The sequence below is a fragment of the Kogia breviceps genome, chromosome 5, assembly GCF_026419965.1.
Source record: "Kogia breviceps isolate mKogBre1 chromosome 5, mKogBre1 haplotype 1, whole genome shotgun sequence".
Taxonomy (NCBI): domain Eukaryota; kingdom Metazoa; phylum Chordata; class Mammalia; order Artiodactyla; family Physeteridae; genus Kogia; species Kogia breviceps.
Window position 1 is genome coordinate 1165885 of NC_081314.1, and position 23791 is coordinate 1189675.

Here is a 23791-nt window from a genome sequence, read left to right on the forward strand (position 1 = left end):
GTAATGCCGCCATTGCAGTGCACAAGCAGTCACAGACAATAGGTAAACAAATGGACGTGCTTGTGTTCCAATAAAACTGTGTTTAAAAACTGGTAGTGGGGCTAGATTTAGTCCATGGACTCGAGTTTGCCCTACCTGCACTCCCAGTATAGATTCTTATTTCTCAAAGTTTTATCTGAGGTCCAGCAGTAGCAGCTGAAAATTTGTTAGAAATGCAGAATCTCAGACATCACTGCAGGCCCACTGAATCTGAATCATTTAACAGTTTAATTGTGTGCACATTCAAGTTTAAGAAGCACAACTGGAAAACAGTGAAAAATTTTAAGCATGAGAATGACATAACAAGCTTTGTTCCAGTTACAATGTGACTCTTTCTGAATATCCCCCATCCAATATTTTCCACACGTGTAAACCTTCAACATTGTTCAAGCCCCAGCTTGAGTCTACCTCACCCATGGAACCATATGCCACCAACCTGACGTGACAGTTTTCTCCTCTGATATCTTAAGCACAAAAACATGTTTTATCATTTAATTGTTTCTGTGACTTTTCTTAGGTCATAATATGCCCAGGAATAGGAACTATCCATACGTCTTTTGTAGCTCCCACCTAACAAACCTAACAGTGAAATATATGGAGGAAGAAATGTATTCCAAAAGAACCTGCCACTTTAGAAGCTGGTGTTAGTAATTTAGATTGGGACTACAGAGTTCTTAACTGTGGCATTGGTATTGCCTTAGGGAGCATAATTTCATATCCCACAGAAGCCAGCTTCCATTGGGCTGGAAAATTCTCTAAAAGTATACCTCTAAACCATGAGTCCTTTTGGATGTGCAAGGGCTGGGTCAGAGGAATTGCGTGGCTTAAAAAGAAAAAAAAAAAAACTCATCTAAAGTTTTGGGAGAAAAACCAATTCTAGGCAAGGGTATCATCTTTGGATAGTTCCTCAACTCTTGAAAGTCTGATCTTCAGAAATAACCATCAATACTTTGTTTCACCATATCAAGAGGCTTATGCAGTTCCAAGGCTCCAAAAGAATCGCTGGGTTGACTCAAGACATCCATGAAATTTGTTATAATCTTGTTATCATCAATTGAAGGTATCTGGCATTCCAGGGTCATCTCATTTTCCCCTGGGATGGGAGGCTACACTGACCCTGAAGGCCTTATTCACACAACCTGGGGTCTCTCTGCATAAAAACAAACATGAATTACTAGTTCTCCAGGGATATCTAGACTGGAATGCTCAAGAGTTAGGGCACTTACTGACTCTGTCTCTGGACGGGCAAGGGTCTGGTATGATTTACCAGAGCCCAGGTTCTAGGTGACAGGATTAGGGACTGAGTAGAGCAGTGCTGGTCCATGGGCTGTAGAATCTAGAACCAAGGAGGAAAAACAGAAAGAGAGACTGTCTAAGGGTAAAACCGGAATCAGAAAGACTATCTAGTACAAGTGATCAGGATAGTTAGATAAGAAACTGGAACCATAAAGGCAGGGGAAGCATCTGACTAATGGAAAGCGGAAGGCGGGGCCAGGAGTGATTCCCAGAGGTATGGGATGATAACGACAGGACTTTATGGGGTGCCAGAGACGTTTCCTGTGGGAGGAGGAGAAGTGGTTACAAACACTCCACACATTGGAACAATAGCATTTTGGTCTAAGTTAAATATATTTCATCCGTTTCTATAGGGCAAAAGATAACATCAGTCTATGTACCCCATAGTTTCCTCTGCATAATGGACATCCCAATAGTTTTTAAATTTTTTCATGGATGGTTCTGGGGAAATTTAGATTCATTAACTTTTAAAAAGAAACAGATTTAAATTCCCTTCCCTGGCCAGCTAAGCCCTTGCCCACGCTTATCTAGAATGAGGAGTGGCGCTAAAACACCGAGAAATCCCATCAGAACGAAGGCCTGGCAGCCACAGTTCAATTTAATGCCTAAATATTATCAAGTTTTCTTCAAAGAAATGCCATTAGGGAGGCATTAGAAAAGCAGTGGGTTAGCATTTCAGAAATTGTCTATGAAAATGGTACCATAAATTATAGTAATGGAATAAAATTAACTTTGATTATTTATAACACACTGGGCCTCAGCATTCTATACAGATGATCGCATTGTTTCCTCACAAAATTCTTTTAAGATAAGTGCCAATGTATTTGCCATCTTATAGGTGAGGAAGCTGAGGCACCAAGAGGCAGGTTCACACATAGCCAATCTGACCCTCTGATTTTAGCCACCCCATGGATGGCAACCCACCATGCTGTTTGCTCAGCAACCTATAGAATCCTGGCTTCTGAAGTGATCGCTGTCTAATGTGAAAGAACATTATCATCAATGCAAAAGATGGTTTCAGATATTCCTGTTTTATGAATGGTTTTACTAAAATACTTTTAATTACATTTACAAACTTTTCAAATATCAGTGACAGCTTTTCTCTCACAATTTCAGCCTCAGTGCTGAAAGTTACGGTGTTTTGTTTTGTTTTTATAATGCACATAAGCCTAAATGTTTCTCCAAATATAGTATTTCCATCAATCATCTGTAGATATCATCCTGTAAAAAGGAAACTAAAAGATCCCAGTAACACTGAATTTCATTAGCATGCAGTGATTTACAGAACATTTCAGCATTTTAGCCCACACAGTTTCTATGAATGTTTCAGACTGGAATATGACAAAACTGCAATGAAAAATAAAGATGAATGTACTGAAAATATAGCAGTAAATTGATTTAAACATGGTAAATAATAACAAAAGATCTTTTTGAACAGAATGAGAATTTTTTTATGTTGACTTCAAGAAATCTATAAGGAAAATGGTTGCATAAAATATATTATTCATTAAAGACAGGACTATTTTTTAAGAGTATATGTATGTTTACTATTATTTAAGTTATCCATAAGAAACATGGGAACTATGACATTCTGTACACTTATTCTTATTTACAGATCTTGTTCAGAATAAAAGAAAAAAAAGTACTTTAAAACAGCTCATTTTCTTATTCCTTTCAAATGCTCTTTATTTTTATAACCCATCTTTTATAAACTGTTTTGTTATTTCCACAGACTCTGAATGTAAGAGAAATACAGATCATTAAAAAGAATTTTGACTATAAATATGTGTACAAAGTACCTGAAATATCTTAAGTTTTCAAGATGAGTAAACTAAATTATTTAGTACTAATTATGCGATAATTACACTATTTGTCCTTTTATATACATTATCAAAGAAGCTGTGGGAGGTATTTTGCTATCTCCAGATGAGAAAGGTAAGTGACCCACCCAGAGTCACACAACTAGTAAATAAAAACTCAATTTACCATTCGATTCTTTTCTTTTAAAGATTTAGTTTATTTAATTTATTTTTGGCTGTGTTAGGTCTTAATTGCGGCACATAGGATCTTCATTGAGGCATGTGGGATCTTTTGTTGTGGCGCTCAGGCTTCTCTCTAGTTGTGGCATGAGGGTTTTCTCTTCTCTAGTTGTAGCGCACGGGCTCCAGTTGTGGCAGGCAGGTTTAGTTGCCCCGCGGCATATGGGATCTTAGTTCCCTGACCAGGGATCGAACCCACGGCCCCTGCATTGGAAGGCGGATTCTTTACCCCGAACCACCAGGGAAGTCCCCACCATTTGATTCTTCATATTCCAAATATTTCTGCATTCTGACTGACATCAAAAAGAAATCTTTGTGTCAAATAGGTCTACAAGAATCTGGAGTAAAATGAGAATAAGGTCAGAATAAATGACAATGATTCTAACAATGTTGATGCTATTTAAAAGCTTACTATGTACCTGACATTATGTTAAGCATTTTATATGTATCATTTCATTTAATCTTAATATCATGAAATAAGTTGTTTTACTACCTCTGTTTCATAAATAGAGAGAAAAAAGTTTAGAATCTCATCTCATTTCAAAGTTAAATATCTTAATCTTCCCAGGATTAGACATGAAAATGTATAGAAAAATTTGTCAAATTTAACTTTAATGCATTGTAAGCCTATTAAAATTATGGTTATGAAGCTTATATAATAATGGAAAATGCTTGTGATATGATAGAGTTGAAAGGAGGGTATACATATTTAAATATACTACATTATTACAACTATATAAAAACAAGCTTAATGGAAGACTATAAGAAGAAATATACATGAAAGGCAGAATTCTAAAATGATCTCCAGTGATCTAAACAAATGGTACAAATGAGCATATTTAGAAAACAGAAGTTGAGTCATAGATTTAGAAAACAAACTTGTGGTTACCAGGGGGAAGCAGTGGGTGAAGGATAGATTGGGAGATTGGGATGGACATATACACACTACTATATATAGAATAGGTAACTAATAAAAACCTATTGAATAGCACAGGGAACTCTATTCAACACTCTGTAATGACCTATATGGGAATAGAATCTTAAAAAGAGTGGATTTGTGTGTATGTATAATGGACTCACTTTGCTGTACAACAGAAACTAACACAACATTGAAAATCAACTATACTTCAATTTTAAAAATTAATTTAAAAAATTAAAAATGCAGGTGCAAGATGATTATGTTGCAGAGATGTCCCATACAATATCATGCCTATGGTTAACACTGTACTATACACTTAAATTTTTTTAAGAAAGTAGATCTCATGTAAAGTGTTCTTACCACAATAGAAAGTAAAAATAATATAAAATAAAATGATCTCCAATGACCCATGCCGTTGGTGAAAACTGTGAATATGATAGAATTTCACTCCTATGATTATATTATGTTATTTTTAAAATTTTTATTGGAGTATAGTTGATTTACAATTCTGTGTTTCTGCTGTACAGCAAAGTGAATCATATATATATATATATATATATATATACACATATACGTGTGTGTATGTATGTGTGTGTGTGTGTGTGTGTGTATATATATATATATCCACTCTTTTATAGATTCTTTTCCCATATAGGTCATTGCACAGTACTGAGTAGAGTTCCCTGTGATATGGCTAAAGAATTTTTGCAGATATAATTAGGGTTCCTAACCAGTTGAGTTTGTCAAAAGGAAGACTATTCTAATTAATTCTAATTAGATGAGTTTTTAAAAGGAGGTCTAGAGATTGAAGAGATGCTCCTGATGTCCTGGAAGAAAGCAAAAATCTGTGTTGTGAACTGCCTTTGGAAGCCACGTGGCAGGGAACTGTGGGCAGCCTCCAGCAGCTGGGAATGGTCCCTGGATGACAGCTACTAAGAAGATGGGGATCTTCATCAGATAACCACAGTGACCTGAATTCTGACAGCAACTTTGAAGGGCTTGGAAGAAGACCTTGAGCCCACGATGAGAACTGCAGCCCTGGACAGACCCTTGATTGTAGCCTTCTGAAACATGAACAGAGCTGCAGCTAAGTTGCACCCAGACCCCAAACTGTGCTTCAGTTTTCTCATCTATAAAATAGGGTTCAAAAGAGTGTCTATCTCATAATGTTGTTTCAAGGATTAACGAGTTGATTCATGCTGACTGCTTGAAACAATAAGTTTTAGTTACCTACTGTTATATAAAAAATTACCCCAAAGTTTAACATCTTAATACAACAAATATTTATTATATCGTGATTTCTGAGTCAGACATCCAGATGCAGTTATCTGTGTCTTCTAGCTCGGGGTCTCCTCACAGACTGCAAGCAAGGTGTTGGCCAGGGCTGCAGTCAAGGCTTGACTAGGGAAGAATCAGCTGTCAAGTTCATGCATGTAGTTGTCGACAAGATTCTCAGATTGTTGAACTGAAGACCTCAGTTCGATGCTGGCTGTCGAAAGGAAGTTGCCCCTAGTTCCTTATTACATGGGAGTCTCCACAGAATAGCTCGCAACACGGCAGCTTGCTTCATCAGAGAGAGCAAGTGAGAGAGTGTGAGCAAGATGGAAGCCATGTTCTCTTTGTAACCTAATCTCAGAAGTGAAAGCCAATTACATTTGCTGATTCCATTTGTTAGAAGTAGGTCACTAAATCCAACGGATAGTCAAAGGGAGGGATTACACAAGGGCATGAATACCAGGAGGCAAGAATCATTAAAAGCCATTTTAGAAGGTTTCCTACCCCCAGATGCTTGAAACAATAGCTCTCAATGAATGTTAGCCACTATTGCTATAATTAAGTGCTTTTAAGAATAAGCTAAACACAAAAATAATAATAATAGCAAGATGACTTTTGGGTAGGCTTAAGAAACCAGTTTAATGAATTTTTATTGAGTACTGTGTGCCAGACACTATCCTGTAAAGTAAGAATACAAAGATAAATGAAGCATGGTTACTTACCTTTTAAGGAGTTGATGGTCTATTGGGGAGAAAAATCCCCAAAATGTCATTTGCTGTGATGGAAGTAGGTATACATTTTAGTGGGGCTACAAACAAAAGAGTGAATAGTCATCTTAAAAATTGAGGTGATGCCTGAGCTAAGTTCTGAACAATTGATAGGTATTCACAAGATTGGGAAAAGAGCATTCTATGGAGAGAGAAAGCTGTGGATAAAGATAAGAACAGGCAAAAGAGCATGACATATTTGGGGAACTACTGGTTGACCAATATGGCTGAAGAGTAACAATACATAAGTCTTCAAAGAAAGTATAGATTTCTGGATGTGAAATAATTATGGTTTAGCTTATAATGTGAATATGAAGACTTGGAGGTAGGACATCTGGGTGTAGAAAGGCAAGTCGCATGCAGGTTTCTAACTGAAGGGGGATTTTTGAGTTGGAGAAGTAGTCTTCAAAATCTTCAGCAATCAGATGTTAATTGAAATTCTGGGATTAGGTTAAGTCTCCTGGTGAAAGTGTATAGAATAATTAAGGAATGGGCTAGTATTAGAAACTTTAGGAAAACAATATTTAAGGGGCAAGATAAAAACATAAGAAAAAGAAGGAATAGTCAGAAGGGTAGGAGTACAATCAGGAGAGCCTGATGTCTTAGAAGCTGAGGGAGTACAAATGTTCAAGAAATAGGGAGTGGTCAACAGTGCCCAAAGACAAGGAGAGATCAAGTAAAAGTGACCAAGTGAACTGTAGATGGTCAAAAGGAATCCGATTTAGTAGGCAGGAAGGAAAGTGTCAATTATCGATTCATACCACAATTGTTATGTCCATCAGCCTTCTATGAACAGTATTATTACCCTTCGTTTCCATATGTACACACTGAACTAGTTACTTGCCGAATATCACACAGCTATTGGATGGTGGAGCCAAGATTTGATCCCACAGGTTTCAGACCCCAAAAGCTCACTCTCTAACCCTGAACATAAACTTAAGTTTGGGTAACGTTGGTATAGTGGGTTAAATGTTGCCTTCTCAAATGATATATCTACATTCTAACCTTTGGAATCTGTGAGTGTGACCTTATTTGGAAAAAAGGTCTTTGTGGATGTAATTAAGTAAATAATCTGGAGATGAGATGTTCCTGTATTATCCAGGTGGGCTTTAAATCCAATTAAAGCCATTTTTATAGGAAATAAACAAAAGAGAGACACACAAGGAGAACAGGAGAAGGCCATGTAAAGACAGCAGCTGAAATTAGAGTGATGCAGCCACAAGGTAGGGATGCCTGGGGCCACACGAATCTGGAGGAGGCAAGGAAGGATTCTCCCCTAGAGCACTCAGGAGGAGTCTACATTATATTTCATATTTCTAGCCTCCAGAAACATGAGAATAAATTTCTGGTGTTTTAAACCACTAGGATCGTGGTAATTTGTTATGGCAGCCTTAGGAAACTACAGTTGACCTTTGAACAATGCAGGTGTTAGGAGGTGCTGCCACCTTGCTCAGATGAAAATCCAAGTATAACTTTACAGTCTGCCCTCCATACCACAGTTCTGCATCCCTGGAATCAACCAACCACAGATTGTGCAGTGCTATAGTATTTACTGAAAAAAATCTACGTATAAGTGGATCTGTACAGTTCAAACCTGTGTTGTTCAAGGGTCAACTGGAATACAGTTGGTTTCTTACTCAGCTTAGGCTGCTATAACAAAATACCATAAACTGGGTACCTTACCAACAACAGGAACTCATTTTCTCACAGTTCTGGAAGGTGGAAGTCTAAGATCATGGTACCAGCATGATCAGGTTCTGGTGAGGACCCTCTTCCAAAGTCCCTCTTTATAAAAATAAAATAAATTTATTTATTTATTTTTGGCTGCATTGGATCTTCATGGCTGCACACGGGCTTTCTCTAGTTGTGGCAAGCAGGGGCTACTCTTCACTGTGGTGCGCGGGCTTCTCGTTGCAGTGGCTTCTCGTTGCAGTGCACAGGCTCAAGGCACGTGGGCTTCAGTAGTTGTGGCTTGCAGCCTTCAGTAGCTGTGTCACTCAGGCTCAGTAGTTGTGGCTCGTGGGCTCTAGAGCTCAGGCTCAATAGTTGTCGCACACGGGCTTAGTTGCTCCGCGGCATATGGGATCTTCCCAGACCATGCTTGAACCTGTGTCCCCTGCATTGGCAGGTGGATTCTCAACTACTGTGCCACCAGCGAAGACCTCAGGGTCTCTTTTGTAAGGGCACTAATCTCATTCATGACGGTTCCACCCTCATGACCTTATCACTTTCCAAAGGCCCCACTTCCTGATACCATCACACTTGGGGTAGAAATTCAACATATGTATTTTGGGAAGACACAAACATTCAGTATATAATAATTGGTAATGGTGGGGTTTTTTTCTTTTGTTTTTGGGGGGCTTTTTGGGTGTGGAAGGGGTTGGCCACATTTTAGAAGAAAGAATCATTCCAAGGAAAAAGGAATTAGATTAATCAAATGAACAATTTTCAAATTAAAAGCTTTTTGATTATTGCTATATAAAGGACCTTTACTATGTACATTTTTTACATCAAAGCTGTCTTATCATTTGAACTTAATATCATTGGTATAGCAAAACTTCATAATAAACCATCAAAACAATGGCTTTCAATTAAAGCTTTTGTTTGCAATTAATAACAAATGCTTTAAAAACCGTAATATATTTTCTTTTTTTTTTTTTTTTTTTTTTTTTTTTTTTGTGGTACACGGGCCTCTCACTGCTGTGGCCTCTCCCGTTGCGGAGCACAGGCTCCAGATGCACAGGGTCAGTGACCATGGCTCACGAGCCCAGCCGCTCCGCGGCACGTGGGATCTTCCCGGACCAGGGCACGAACCCGCGTCCCCTGCATCGGCAGGCGGACTCTCAACCACTGCGCCACCGGGGAAGCCCCATAATATATTTTCCTTTAATATTTTAGCACTTTACGGCAGTAATCAACTGTCTTTTAAAGTCATATTTAACAATTTTTTTCCAGAAAATTCATTTATTCAACAGCATTGAGATATTATAGCATCATGTAAAGCTGTCTTTAGCTTTACTATTTAGCTTTACTATTAGAAAGAATGTTGGTGATCCAAATTAAGGAGTAGTAAGTGGTGATCCCCAACCAATATTTTCCCAGTGAGTCAAACTTAAGATTTCTAGCATATAAAGGAGAAAATCTCCATTTTTTAATTTTTCAAGTTTCTTATAACTTCTTTTTCGATGTCAATATGTTTTCATTGGTGGATCACCAAAGATAATGCATACTCTTCTCCAAAGGTAATTTAGAGGTAATTTTAAAGGTAATTTTACTCTTTCACCAGATTTATAAAGGATAAATGATTTTTATACATGGCTTCATTCCTTTTTACTATTTGACACTGTGGCAGATCCTGATTTTAAACACCATAACTCACTCAACATAATTATGGCCTATTTTATAGCTTGCTGTATTATATTTGAAAAGCACATTTTTCATTGTGGTCTGAAAACATTCATAGGATAAGTGTGAATGTATTAATTTAGTTAACAATGTTTCAAGCAAAGCGCAGATAATATTAAAATAGATGTTTTCTTTGACTGCTAGCAACACATACATTATAACAACAAAAAAAGAAATTATTTTGAAGGCTAGTCATGTTATACTAGTATCTTACAAGTAGTGAGATAAATATCAGAATCTAGATTTTATTTTTTTTAACTTTTTATTTTATATTGGAGTATAGGTGATTAACAATGTTGTGTTGGTTTCAGGTGTACAGCAAAGTGATTCAGTTATACATATACTTGCATCTATTCTTTTTCAAATTCTTTTCCCATTTAGGTTGTTACATAATATTGAGCAGAGTTTCCTGCGCTGTACAGTAGGTCCTTGTTGGTTATTCATTTTAAATATAGCAGTGCGTACCTGTCAACCCCAAACTCCCTAACTATCCCTCCCCCTCCCACTGTTCCTCCCCGGTAACCTATAAGTTCATTCTCTAAGTCTGTGAGTCTAGATTTTATTTTAATGCACCATAAAGTAAAAAGGAAAAGGAGATGGGGTTAGTTAATTAAAAATAAGTACATTTTTACCCTCTTAAGGCAATTTCCAGGTCGTGTGGTGTTAATGGAAGGACCATGAACCTTCTGCTCAAAGAGATACGGTTTTTAATTTCTGTTCCACTACTAATTAGTTAAGTGATACAGCACATAGTAATTAATCTCTCTGCGACTTTATTCTTACCTGCAATGAGAGAGTGCCTACTAACTTCTGGGCCTCTGTGAAAACTAAATACAGTACGTAAGTAGGGCAGTTAATAGTGACTGACAGATAGTAAATAATCATTACATGATTGATGTTGCTGTTGTTGAATCTACCTTTAGAATTTGAAGCACTGACAGGACAATTCCATGATTTGTGAGTCTTTTTTTTTTTTGCGGTACGCGGGCCTCTCACTGCTGTGGCCTCTCCCGTTGCGGAGCACAAGCTCCGGACGCGCAGGCTCAGCGGCCATGGCTCACAGGCCCAGCCGCTCGGCGGCATCTGGGATCCTCCCGGACCGGGACACGAACCCGTATCCCCTGCATCGGCTGCACCGGCAGGCGGCCTCTCCACCACTGCGCCACCAGGGAAGCCCTGTGAGTCTTCTTAGCTATGATATCATTCCTTTTCTCAACATCTCTTCTCAGATTCTTCTACCATTTCTTTGTAAATTTACCTTATTGCTTATAAATTCTATTACAGAGAATTAATCACAAATTCGAGATGTCTTATACAGCTGACTATATCATTATCATGTGGCTTCTTAATATTTTTAGGCAACCAAGCTCACTTAAGAGAAATGGAATCCACAATAAATGAAGAATAATATACAGTTGACCCTTGAACAATGCAGGGGTAAAGGGCACTAACCCCAGCACAGTTGAAAATTTGCACATGACTTTTGACTCCCCAAAAACTTAATTGCTAATAGCCTACTGTTGACTAGAAGCCTTACCAATAATACGAATCATCAATTAACACATATTTTGTGTGTTATATGTATTATATACTGTAGTCTTACAATAAAGTAAGCTAGAGAAAAGAAATGTTATTAAAATCATGAGGAAGAGAAAATATATACATTTACAGCACTGTACTGTAATTATGGATACCATAAATTTGTCATCTGCTTACAAGATATCATCTGTCTGTCAGTACCTACATCAATATTGTCTTATAGAATACAAAGCACTATAGATGTTAGATGTATTACTAACACTAGACATTAGAAGTGAAAAGATGGTGTGATAAAGAAATTCATATTTACAGGTAAAACAATTCATGCATTGATAATGAAGAAGCATCAGTATGATGGCTTTATGGTAGCCCAGTATAACTGATACGATTGCCTCATGGTAGCCTAGCTTACACACTAATGGATGAATTGTTATAAAAATGTTATGGCGTATAATATTACAGTCATGTTCATAACACGATATTGGAAAGATTGTTACATCTTTTTTAAAAAACCACTTACCACTGATGATAGGCTAATACGTAGTTTCTCCAATTGTGAGAGAGAGGGGCATACTGTACAGTAATGTACTTCTTTGAAAGCCAATTATAAAACAGTAAGGAAACCTACACATTATTAACTGTATACTAAATATCACTCACCATATGCCTATGTAAGGATAGATTGTCCACTTCCATACAAGTCTTGCACACAGTGTTCTACACAGTGACTACTTAGGCCTGATGATAATGACGCATAAACATCTCATACAGTTCTTGCCATGGAGTTACTACATTTTCACACACACATACACAACACATAAGTTTATGAACTCTACAGCATGATGATGATTTAGTGTTCATTAAGGGGAGGTGAATCATCAGAAAGATCTCCATCCTTGTCGTCTTCACATTGAGTAGGCTGTGGGAGAAGAGGAAGAGGAGGCGTTGGTCTTACTGCCTCCAGGGTAGCAGAAGCAGAAGACGGAGAGGAAGCGGAAGGGAAGGCAGAAGAGGCAGGTACGCTCAGTGTAACTTTATGGAAATACATCATAATTTCCATCTGAATTTTTGCTTTTTCATTTCTCTAAAAATATTTCTCTATGGTACCAATTCTTCTTCCACCATTTCCTTTGGTTTCAGTGCCCATATCATAGAAGGGTCCCTGTCATAAAAGAAGTCAGAAGCAGTCTTGAATAATCAAAACCCTTCTGCCAGGTTGTCTAACATCCATTTTTTTTCTGGCACTGCTTCTTCTACATCTTCTTCCTTATCATCTGGCACTGGTTTAGAAGCACTCATCTCCATCAAGTGGTCTTCTGTTCATTTCTCTGGTGTGGTGTCTGTTAGCTCTTGAATTTCTCCAAGAGCCATATCTTGAAACCTTTCACCCTCATCTTTTTTTTTTTTTTACCATATCCATAATCCTTTCCATGATTTCCTTGATTGGTTCTGTCATAAATCCTGTGAAGTCATGCACAACATATGGACACAGTTTTCTCCAGCAGGAATTTATGGTTTCAGGCTTAATGGCTTTCATGGCTTTTTCTGTTACAACAATGGCATCTTCAGTGGTGTAATCTTTCCAGACTTTTATGGTGTTCTCTCTGTTGAGGTTCTCTTCCATTGCATTGACAATCCCTTCCATAGTGTACCATGTGTAAGAGCCTTAAAGGTCCTTATGACCCCCTGATCTATAGGCTAAATTTAGAGATGTTGTGTTTGGGGACAAGTACACCACTTTGATGCCTTTGGTCTTGAACTCATGGGGTTCTGGGTGGCCAGGGGCATTGTTCAATATTGAAAGAACTTTAAAACACAGTCCCTTACTGATATGGTACTCCCTGACTTCAGAGACAAAGCATTGATAGAATAAATCCAGAAAAATGGATCTTGTTGTTCAGGCCTTCTTGTTGTGAAATCAAAAGACTGGTAGCTGGTATTTGTCTTTTTCCTTCCAGGCTCAGGAGTTTGCAGCTTTATAGATAAAGGCAGTCCTGATCATAAGCCCGACTGCATTTGCATAGGTCGGTAGAGTTAGCTTACCCCTTCCTGCCTTAAATCCTGGTACTAGCTTCTCTTTCTTAATAATAAATGCATTTTGTGACTTCTTTTCCCAGAATAAGACACTTTTGTCTGCATTAAAAACCTGTTCAGGCAGGTATCCTTTCTCCTCAATAGTTTTCTTAATTGTGTCTGGGAACTCGTCTGCTGCCTCTTGGTCAGCAGAAGCTGCTGCTTCTGCTATCTTGACATTTTCAAAGCCAAACCACTTTCTAAAATTATCAAACCATCCTTTGCCTGCATTGAATTCTCCAGTTTTAGATCCTTCACCTTCCTTTTCTTTTAAGTTATCATATAATGACTTCACTTTCTCTTGAATTATATTAGAGTCTACAGGTATGACTTTCTTATAGCAACCCTGCACCCACATAAAAGCTGCATTTTCAATAAGAGGTAAAAAGGTATTTCATGAAAAGTACAAGGTTTTGATGCCTGCTGTCCTAGCTACAGTGACAGTTTCATGAATTTCCTTTTTTATTTTAAACGTGTCCTTATGCTGGATTCGCTTATCTTAGAATGGTGGGCAACCACCATTTCAGACCTCAATCTACAGTACCTATCAAACAACTGAACTTTTTTTCTTATCATATCATGACTTTGCTTCTTGGGAGCACTTCCAGCATCACTGCTTCGTATGGGTACCATGGTGTTATTTAAAGTTATGGTATTGTACTAAACACAATGAAAAATACACAAGAACCTCGAGAGTTCACTGCAATATGAAATTTCCTGGAGAGGTGAACTGCTCATGTGGAGACGATTAGCATCGCAAAGTGTTTTAAGCAAATACTTGCAACGCTTGTGCTCTCTGCAATAGCAACAGGAGGTGGCTACAGAATTATTACAGCAGGACAGCGTGTACTACAGTTTTATGCAGCTATGATTTAATACTGAATCTTTATGTTTGTTTACATTTCTCTCAACTGTACAGTCTGTGTGCATAAGTTTTGATACATTTTAACATTTTATAATAGAGTTGTGTATATTTTATGGTGGTAAATGGTAGAATAGTATCTACATAGGTTTCATGAATTCATATCATACCTTTTTCTTAATTTTTTCAGCATTTCAATGCTACACGGTTTACCTGAGAGTATTTCAAACTGTCACAAGTCTCCAGAATTTTTTCCGATATATTTATTGAAAAAAATCCACATATAAGTAGACCCACACAGTTCAAACCCATGTTGTTCAAGGGTCAGCCGTACTTAGGAAATGATTCCACAGATGCATCTGAAGTGAGGCAATGATAAATTTTTTGTCCATCCTTGTGTACAGTAAACAAACAGTGGAATACAGTGCAAACTCTCAACAGTAGATTTAGTCACATGCAGCACCTCTTCTTTAAAAGTGGTAAATAAATCAGAGGTTTTTAAATTTAGGGTATTTCCTTCTTTTTTCTGTGTTAAAAATTACTCTTTTAAAAATACCCAATTAAAGGTTTTTAGTCCAAGGTGGTATTTTTCCTTTCTCTCTCTCTCTCTCTCTCTCTCTCTCTCTCTCTCTCTCTCTCTCTCTCTCTCTCTCTCTCTCTCTCACACACACACACACACACACACACACACACACACATACACAAACTAGCAAAATCATGTGATAATCATCTTTTCAGGTGTACTACCTGTTATTTCACAGTGTTGACAAAAGTTCAAACTCCTCTGTAAGAATAAGAGAGAACATAAGTCTGTCTAGGCTGGGGTTCTGGGAGATGAGCTTAAATGAGGAGTAACGTAGGGCCAAGCCTACCTTGTGCGGGAAGGATCTTAGGCAGAAGTGGAGGAAGGCTCCCATGGAGGAGGGCGGCTCAAGAGCCAAATGAACTATCCTCACAGACAATCAGTCCCAACGGGACCAAGCACAGAGATGGAAATGGCTTCAAGGCACTAGGTCTGTAAATAGAGGTAAATATATGAAGAAGACAGATAAGATGAGCCCGATAAAGACCCAGCAGGTAGAACCATGGACAGTGTTTTCAGTTGTCCGTGGTCTTATCCGTGGACGTGAATGGAGCCCTTAAAGGTGTCACATCAGTCCAAAGAATACAACCAGGAGATACTATCATTCCCTCAATAGCTGACTTTGGCAAATGTTTGTTTAAAAGAGAGCCTTCAGGGCTTCCCTGGTGGCGTGGTGGAGAGTCCGCCTGCCGATGCAGGGGACGCGGGTTCGTGCCCCGGTCCGGGAAGATCCCACGTGCCGCGGAGCGGCTGGGCCCGTGAGCCATGGCCGCTGCGCCTGTGCGTCCGGAGCCTGTGCTCTGCAACGGGAGAGGCCACAGCAGTGAGAGGCCCGCGTACCGCAAAAAAAAAAAAAAAAAAAAAAAAGCCTTCAGTTCTACCTTCATCAAATGTTCTTTGAGCACTTGTATGGCAGGGTGATGATCTATTAAGTGACATTCCTTAGTCACTTCAAGCTGACAATAAAACTTACCTTTACTAAAAAACAATTCGTTGCCAGACCCAGGGTGAAAACATACAAGATGAGTCTAGAATATTATTTCTTGCCCTACCAATATGCTGGGAAACTATCAGCTACTGGAGTTGTGTCGAAAGGACTTAAGGGCCAACTTTAAGAAGCTCTCACTAGCCAAAGTTGAGAAGATTTGAGTATCAATAAAGAAAACTGCAGCTAATGGAAAAAAATTTTTAAATGTATGCCCATAAATTCATAATAATATTTTAAAGATAATAATAATTGGTCACCTTAAGAGGATCTTAGGGTTTCAATCATTATTTTGAAAACTGGTAACAAAGGAAAAGAATCAAAAATCTGTTTTGCTGTTAAAACATACTGTACCTCAGGATAAGTCAATAGTTGATGAGGGAGCTAACAAATGAAAGTGAGTTGACAGAATTTCTTAGCCTCTAATGCATTAATGGATCTGGGGAATGATCCTCCGTGGCTCGCGACATCACAGAAAGGGAGGCAACCAGACATTATATGTCTCCTGATGGAAGCATGCATCAACTATGCAGTATTTAAAAAAAAAAAAAAAAAGTGAACCTGAGTCTTATCAAACCTCTAAATCTAACTTCCAGTTCACAGAAGACAGAGGAAAGTTACAAATAGGCATATTTGACAGCATAGGAAGCAATCTGATCCACAAAATCCAGACTGTGGAAAAACAATGCATTTCTTCAACAAACACATTTCAAGAAAAGAAAAAGAGATTGAAGGAGAAACTATAGTTGAAGAGATACTTAAGAGACAGCAACTAATCTAAACACTAACCTAATCTTATTTGGGTCCTGATTAAACAATCTGCTAAAAAGAAAGAAAAGGTGAGAGAGAGACAGATTTGGTGGAGCTGGGGGAGAGAGAGAGAGAAAATTGGGCAAGTGGAAAAACATAAGTCCAGTCTATAAACTCGATGTGATAGGACTTTTTGCAAATATTTTTAGGCGTGATAATGGTATTAAGGTTATGTTTAAAAGAGCAATATTTATCTTGAGATATACATACTAAAGTATTTACAGATGGAAAGACGTGATATTTGGAATTTCTTTCAAAATAATCTGGAAAGAACTGGTGGAACACAGATCAAAGAAATTTGACCATGAGTTTGTTGAAGGTGGATAATGGGGATTCCTTATTCTGTTTTCTCTACTTTTAACATATAAAAATTTCCATAAAATTAAAAAAAAAACTATTGACCTTGATGACATCCTTTTTGGATGAATTTTTGTGGTTAGGATCACAATTCTAAACATGCTAAAAGTTATCAAAAGGAAAGAACGTTGCTATAACCCCTGCCTTACAGTTTTGATATGAAGTCACAGATAACACACAAAAAGTTCCTAGCCATTGTCTTGCAAACCAAAGTTGTCCAGTAAATAATGGTAACTATTATTATTTGTTTGACCATTGTAGCATCCAAAGTGAGTGCTGCTGAAAAGACAAAGTAGAATCTTCCTGAAAATGTGGTAAATTGAGATTATGCCAGGAGCATCATCACTGCACAAAATAGAGGAGAAGTAATTACCCGAAACAAAAGGGAAAATTGGTATGTTTCACCACAGGTTACAGAGCAGAGGCTGGGAAGCAAAAGAAACAAACATCCACCATATGGAGAATACAGGAAACTTCTGTTTTAAGCCTAGTACTTGGCTTTATATAAACTAAGGATTCAGTACTGATAGGGTAATACCAGTAACATTTAAGTTACATCCTAAATCCAAACTAAATTTTTATGAAAAGATTTAGAGTATGTGTTATAGTGATTAATTTTAGTCAGATCGCACAATAATTAATATTTAGTTTTAAGTAGAGTTCTTAAAAATACACATTATTATCTTCCTTCTAATGTCAATTTGAGAATGTGTCAATATCTCACAATTTACATAAACTGAGTAAAATTCCACCATCAAAGTTATAGGGTAAGTTTTTGAATAATATGCCTAAAATCATAAATAGATTTTTGAAAGACCACAGTTTACTCTGCCATGCACATATAAAAGCGTCTGACTACAATGAAGAAAACCAAAACATAATATTTTAAATTTTGTTCGTATAATGGCTTAAAATACTCTGTTCTGGAAAAAATGTTGACTTTTTTACACGGCTAAGATTTCAAAAGCCCTTAATTTCTTTCAGAAGGCAGTCTGTATGCAGAAAATAGCACTAAAGTGATAATTACATTGGTAATGATTAAATATATAAATTTCCATTTAGTTAAGGCCTTACTAAAAAAACTGTTCAAAACATATAGGAGGAACTTGGGGTAAATTATTTGAAAGATGCAACCCAGTAACTCAGCAGATTTTTATCAGATTCTTCCTTTCTCCAAGAACTGTTCGAAATCCTTCGTATACAATGATGAGTAAGATACCATACCATCCCCTCCTTTACTGCCTAGTGAAGAAGAGAAGACCTCTGTCTAAAGAATCGCTGTATGATATCACGAATGCCATGACAGAGGCAAAAACTCAATGCTATGCAAGATGGAAAAGAGGTGCTAAGATTTTCTCAGGGTCCAGGAGTAAGGAAAGTTGAGTGGAATATGAAATAAGTAGTAGCAGCACAGTTGACTGTAAACGAGAGTCATTCGATTACATACTCCAAATTAATAATTCAAATTTGTAGAGTCATGGTCACATAATACACATATTTTTAGAAGGATGACTTTGGCAGCAATGAAAATGGATTGGAGTGGGTGCAGCTGGAAACAAGAACACAGGAAGGATATTTCAAGAGGGGAGAATTAGGACAGAGACAGGTGGATGGATGGGAAAGTTGTATGTGAGAATATTTAGAAGGTAGGATTCAGGAGACTTTGTGAATGAGCACAAAGAGGGAAATGGAGTAAGAAAAGCAGTTAGTGGTTCTTAAAGCAGAGTACCTGGAACAGCAGCAGCAGCAGCATCCCCTGGGAACTTTCAAGAAATGTAAATTCTTTGGCCTCACTCCAGACCTTCCAAATAAACTCTGGATATGGAGCCTGGCAATCTATGTTTAATAAGCCCTCCAGGCAATTCTGAGGCATGCTACAGTTTGAAAAGCACTTGCAGCGGTTGATTCTCAAAATTAGCTGCATTGGGGAATTGCCTGGGGAGCTTAGAAAAAGAAGATTCCCACCCCAGAGATTCTGGTTTCATTGGGCCAGACTGTAACCTAGACATCAGGATTTATATATATATATATATATATATATATATATTTTTTTTTTTTTAACTGAAGTATAGTTGATTTACAATGTTGTGTTAATTACTGCCATACAACAAAGTGATTCAGTTATACATATATATATATATACATTCTTTTTTAATATTCTTTTCCATTATGGTTTATCGTAGGATATTGAATATAGTCCTCTGTGCTATACAGTGGGAACTTGTTGTTTATCCATTCTATATATAATAGCTTACATCTGCTAGCCTCAACCATCCACTCCAGCCCTCTCCCCTCCTCCATCCTGTTGGCAACCACCAGTCTCTTCTCTATATCTGTGATCCTGTTTCTGTTTCATAGATAAGTTCATTTGTGTCATATTTCAGATTCCACATATAAGTGATATCATATGGTATTTGTCTTTCTCTTTCTGACTTTCTTCACTTAGTTTGATAGTCTCTAGTTTCATCCACGTTGCTGCAAATGGCATTATTTCATTCTTTTTTATGGCTGAGTAGTATTCCATTATATATATGTACCACATCTTCTTTATCCATTCGTCTGTTGATGAACATTTAGGTTGTTTCCATGTCTTGGCTATTGTAAACAGTGCTTCTATGAACATTGGGGTACATGTATCTTTTTGAATTATAGTTTTGTCCGGATACATGCCCAGGAGTGGAATTGCTGGATCATACGGTAGCTCTGTTTTTAGTTTTTTGAGGAACCTCCATACTGTTCTCCATAGTGGCTGCACCAACTTACATCCCCACCAGCAGTGTGGGAGGGTTCCCTTTTCTCCACACCCTCTGCAGCATTTGTTATTTGTAGACTTTTTAATGGTGGCCATTCCGACTGGTGTGAGGTGGTACCTCATTGTAGTTCTGATTTGCATTTCTCTAATAATTAGTGATCATGAGCATTTTTTCATAGACATCAGGATTTTATAAAGTTCTCCCGGGTGATTTCAGTCTGCTCGTGGTAGACTGCTGGTTCTGATTGGGGAAGCTCAGTGGGTAGTGCCCATACTCACCAAGGAAAGGGGGAAGGTTTAAGAGAAAATCTGGTACCAGTTTCCCAGGCTAACTGTTCTCTGTTGAATCCCCAAAGAAGCACACCAGACCTTATTTAACTAGCTTTTCTATAGTTTACTACAGGCAAACAGATGAAAAAAGTAACAAAAGTTATCAAAACATGAGCACATTATAAGGGCATCGAAACTTTGAAAATTCTCCCTAACACCCTTTTCATTCTCTGAATTTTTTTTTTTTTTTTTTTTTTTTTTTTTGCGGTACGCGGGCCTCTCACTTTTTTTTTTTTTTTTTTTGCGGTACGCGGGCCTCTCACTGTCGTGGCCTCTCCCGTTGCGGAGCACAGGCTCCGGACGCGCAGGCGCAGCGGCCACGGCTCACGGGCCCAGCCGCTCCGCTGCACGTGGGATCCTCCCGGACCGGGACACGAACCCGCATCCCCTGCATCGGCAGGCGGACTCTCAACCTCTGTGCCACCAGGGAAGCCCTCTCTGAATTTTTTAAACTAAAATCTCCAAAAGCTCTAATGTCCTTCTGCTCTCCTCTTCCTTTTATTCCTAAATATAGAATTCATCAATGCTCCCTCTTCCTTTAGTCCACATTCAGTCCTTAATGTAGTGGTTAAGCATACAGGCTACCTGTGTTCAAATCTCAGCTTTACCACTTGCTAGCTCTGTGGGCTTAGGCAATTTACTGAACTTCTTTGTGCCTCACTTTCCCCATCTTTAAGTGGGAATAACAGTAGAACCTACCTGTTCGGCCTGACTGAGGATTTAAAGCATTAATAATTGTAAAGTTCTTGGAACAGTGCCTGGCACATGGTAAGGGCCATGTAAATTGTATTAAATTAAAAATGTTTTAAAGTTAGCATGGAACATTTGGTGTATAAATCAAAAGGCAATTCAAGGGCTTCCTAGTACAAGGGAAGTAATTTGCACTAGGCAAGCCTCACTTGTGTCTCCAGGAGACACATACAACATGATGACTCCTGTAACTAGACTGCCAAGTCCTTGCAGACGGGTGCCATGGCTTACTCACCTTTGTATTCCCACTTTCTAGCACAATGCCTAGCCCATGGTAATTAGTAAATATTCACTGAATAAATGAACTCATGATGGATTATTCATTTCATTCATTAAGTTTTACTCTATGCAGAAAATAAGATCTCATATGGTATCTTCCAAGAGGAAATAACCAGTTTAGGGATGGTGGTTTAAGCCAAAGTGTCCCAAGATGAAGGCAGAAGATAAAGAGAACTGCGCTACACATCCTACCTCATTTAGCTCTAGCCAGGAAATCAGGTAGGTCCGGGCCTGCAGAAAGATCTCTCAGAGATTCTGGGAGGGGCAGAGGCAGGGAAATGAGGTTGGGACTGACATTTGGAGTGGAGGGGAAAAAAAAAAAAAAGACTTAGACAACCAGAAAATCTTTCTGAAGCAGTTTTCATTAGCCTAGCAGAAGAATAGGGCAATTTTATAATGTCAGAAATTCTGCCAAAGAAATAAAAGCATTATTTAAGACTTGATAGACTTGGAATCAGGGCCAGCTCTGCCATTAGCAAGCTCCTGACCTGGCATGTGTCACCTAGCCTGCTGAGCCTCTCTAAGCCTCAGTTTCCTCCTCTCCAAAATAAGGCATTGACTAATGATCTAGAAGGTCCTTTGCAGTTCTGTAGTTTTTGATTCTAGCAGCAGACTGAAAATTTAAGCTCTTCCAAGGAAAAATAATATACTTTCTTTTAAATTCAGGGAGCTATTGCAGGGACTCCATATCTCCTTTCTGTGTGCAATAATACTACCTACTCTTAAAATTTATTCTGTGTTTTGGACTTTCACTTGTAACGATATGGACTGACACCCAGCTTAGGATAATTACCAAAAAACAGAGCTTAATGCACTAGACCAAATTTATTTTTAACTTTGAGTCACCCATCACAACTCTGTAACAATATGCTATGAAAATCATAAGTCTCTAAAGAGTCTTTGTAAAAAATAGCTTGAAAATACTACAATACCTATTTAGTTTTTGAACAATTTATTAGTAGACTTAAAAGGCTCTACCCTTCATCTGAGTTACAGCTGCTCTTTAGGCTTACAAAAATGAAACAAAATAAAGCAAAACAAAACAAACAAACAAAAGTGAACCACTAACTCTGAAGTGGGTAGGTAAGAAAAATGAGTCACAATTCTATGACTTTTATGTTTCCATGCAAATTGCACATATCACACCTAGGGATTTGTGTCAAACTCAGGTTTAAATGGTAGAAACTGATTTACTTGGTTCACAAAGGTTCAGAGCCTCGAGGCAATCAATCTAACTCCTTGCAAAAAGACATCAGTTATTTGAGATTTTTACCTCAAAACCTACTGTGCCCCCAATGTGCTATCTCTGATTATTGTTAAATGAAGTCTCAGTTGGCAGAAAAGTTCACCATGCTAGGGCTCTTGATAGCTTCAGAGAAATACTTCATTAAATTCTAAAGCATTCAAGCCATACCTCCAAAGCACAAGCAAACCTCCAGAGTTTCCTTCAGAAATTACTCACAGCCCAACTACTATTGGGGCCATAAAAGGCCTAGCATCAGAACCACAGAGCTAAGGTGGGAACCAGTTCCTTGCTCTGCTAACTCCATAAGGACTATTTTCTTGTTATCAAGATCTCTAAAGCCCCACAAAATACCATGTTCCTGTCAACATCGACTTCAGATAAACACTACGAACGTGAAAGTAGTTCCCAGCAACTGTAATTCAGTTCTTGCTTTGACATACAGCTGGAGCTTGTCATTCTCAATGCAACATTTACCACATTGAGTATTTCTTTGTGTGTGTGTGTGTGTGTGTGTGTGTGTGTGTGTGTGTGTGTGTGTGTGTGTGTTACGCGGGCCTCTCACTGTTGTGGCCTCTCCCATTGCGGAGCACAGGCTCCGGACGCGCAGGCTCAGTGGCCACGGCTCACGGGCCCAGCCGCTCCGCGGCATGTGGGATCTTCCCAGACCGCGGCATGAACCCGTGTTCCCTGCATCGGCAGGCGGATTCTCAACCACTGCGCCACCAGGGAAGCCCCACATTGAGTATTTCTAAGCAATCCGAAGGTTCATACCACTTATCAATTTATCAGTAGTTTTGCCCAGTGTGTACATGATGCGTCTTTTGTGTACGAGACATTAAGCTAGTGAGTAAGTATAGCTGAACACACAGCATCTCAAACTCTACAACAGTTTTGTTGTTACCTACTTGCCATCATAAAAAATTGTTCTTTATTAAAAATCTCCTCTGAAGGAGAGTCAGGTGCTCATCATGGTGATTAAAATGTAGAGAATCGGGCTTCCCTGGTGGCGCAGTGGTTGAGAGTCCGCCTGCCGATGCAGGGGACACGGGTTCGTGCCCCGGTCCGGGGAGATCCCACATGCCACGGAGCGGCTGGGCCCGTGAGCCATGGCCGCTGAGCCTGTGCGTCCAGAGCCTGTGCTCCGCAACGGGAGAAGCCACGACAGTGAGAGGCCCGCGTACCACAAAAAAAAAAAAAAAAAAAAAAAAAAATGCAGAGAATCATAAGCTTCCCAAAGAGAGATACTAACCAGAAAAAAAATTCTATGGGGGAAAATTACAGTATATGCTGTCGTAAATTATTGTCGTGTACACACTGAAATTTTTGAAGTACAGCTACTGCAGATGTTAAAGGTCTGTTTTCATATGCAAAAGGCAAATGATAGTGAACCCTTGTAACTGTGTGTTAAATCAGCTGTACTGTATTAAGAGTAAAAAAGATCACAATGTAGGTGAAATTGCTTAGTAACCTGCAAATCAGTTTACA